The sequence below is a fragment of the Myotis yumanensis genome, unplaced genomic scaffold (genome assembly GCF_028538775.1).
Source record: "Myotis yumanensis isolate MYYU_CA2020_CCGP unplaced genomic scaffold, mMyoYum1.0.hap1 SCAF_1, whole genome shotgun sequence".
Lineage (NCBI taxonomy): Eukaryota > Metazoa > Chordata > Mammalia > Chiroptera > Vespertilionidae > Myotis > Myotis yumanensis.
Window position 1 is genome coordinate 205,122,798 of NW_027223752.1, and position 1,951 is coordinate 205,124,748.

A 1,951-nucleotide genomic window follows, 5' to 3' on the forward strand; every position below is an offset into this window, starting at 1 on the left:
CTCTTTCAAATTTAGAAAACCAAAATAACCAATAATCATTCTAGTTTCTGAGAAATAAGCAAAAAAAAAAAAAATTCAGTTGAGGTCACATACGCATGTCACAGAGACAGTTAATAATCCAACATGAAAGAGAACCAGAGATAAAGAACACATCAATTATCCTAGATAATGGACCTATAATAAAAATAAAGAGTACTGTATTTGAGATAATCAAAGAGTGGGTTAATAAGGAATGACTGGCACTTACATGTTCTGCTCCTTCAGAGAGATTATAGTGATTACAGTCTTGCTGAAACCCTTTGTAATGTAGCATTAGGATTTATTAGCACAATATTTTCAAAATAAGAAATAGACACATATGTAATACCCTTTGTAATGCTTTAAGCAATAAAAAATAAAATTAAAAAAATAAGAAATACAGATTCAAGACATGTCATATTTTTCCTATAATTAAAAGAATTTAATAAACTGAAATTATGTATTTTTGTAAGAAAAGGGGTCTAGGTCAGGCTCTTCCATAATTACCTTAACGTTTATTAGTGGTCTTAAAGTTCAAATGTTATTACTTCAGGTGATTGGAGCCCACATCCACACCAAAAAGATAGGGAAAACATGAAGAGAAAAATGGTCTCTGTGTATACTCTTTAGAAATGAGTGCTCGCTTCGGCAGCACATATACTAAAATTGGAATGATACAGAGAAGATTAGCATGGCCCCTGCACAAGGATGACACGCAAATTCGTGAAGTGTTCCATATTAAAAAAAAAAAAAAGAGAGAGAGAGAATTCTATAAGTGAGTTATTGTATTTTGCTTGTTTCCACAGGTTTCCAAGTCTTAAGTAATGAAGTCACTATTAAGTCCCTGTCCAATCAGAAAGAAAAGCATCAGAGGAACATTTGCAAAAGTGAGAGAGGCAGGGCCTTGCCATGTTCCAGGACTGCCTGCTGCTCAGCATGCAGGCCCTGTCTGTGGAAAAGAGGGCGGCCACAGGAGAAGCTGGCGCATAAAGAGCATCCCATGCTGCCTCTGAGGCATGGACTTTATACTAAAGCAATGGAGAGGCATTTAAGAGTTTTCACTAAGGGAATAATTCAATCAGCTCCACGCTCTAGAAAGATCCCTCAGGCTGCAGAGCAAACACAAGGTAGAAGGAGCAATATTGGAGGAAGGAAGAGCAATTGGGAGGCAATTGCACTAATCTAGGGGAAGATGAAGTTGTTATAAACAGAGCTGATGGCAGTGAGGATGGAGAGAAGCAGCTGGCTGTGAAAGAGGTTAGGGAGGAAGAAGCTGCCAGACTTGGTGATTGATTGGGCAACAGTGAGGTTGAGGCACTAGAATGACAGGCAAATATCTCCCTCAGGTAACAGGATAAATAATGGTGCCTGAGTTTCCTTTGGAACATCCACGGACGATGGCCACTAAGCAGATTGATGTATAGGTCAAGAGCTCAGCAGAATGACCTGGACCAAGTTAGAGACCCCTGTCAAAGATGCATTTCTCCTGCACTGCTATAACAAGCTGTACCATGTCTATCATCATATCAGTCACATTATTGAAATTATAGGTTTACGCTCTGTCTCCTCTACTATGCTGCATATTCACTGAGGAGAGGCATCATTTGTATTCATCCTTCTCTTGCTAGTACTCAACAAATAATTATAAGAATATTCACCAGGTACTGTTTTCACATGCATAAATTTATTTAATGCTCACAACAACCTTTTGAGGCAGTAGTAGTATTATCAGATGAGGAAACTGAGGCTGAGAATCAGTAAAGGAATGTACCAAAGTCCTGCCACTAGTAAAACAGACACTGAACATGGATTATTACCTTAGGCCAGTGATGGCGAACCTTTGACACGCGTGTCAGAGGTGAAACGTGAACTCATTTTTTTGGTTGATTTTTCTTTGTTAAATGGCATTTAAATATATAAAATAAATATCAAA

At 38.0% G+C, this 1,951-nt stretch overlaps 1 non-coding gene across 1 annotated transcript; it reads left to right on the plus strand.

Annotated features, from left to right (window-relative positions):
- The first annotated feature begins 654 nt into the window (after positions 1–654).
- Positions 655–761, plus strand: LOC138999751 (U6 spliceosomal RNA). The gene has a single exon (XR_011469445.1). It is a non-coding gene; the product is annotated as a U6 spliceosomal RNA (small nuclear RNA).
- Positions 762–1,951: the final 1,190 nt, after the last annotated feature.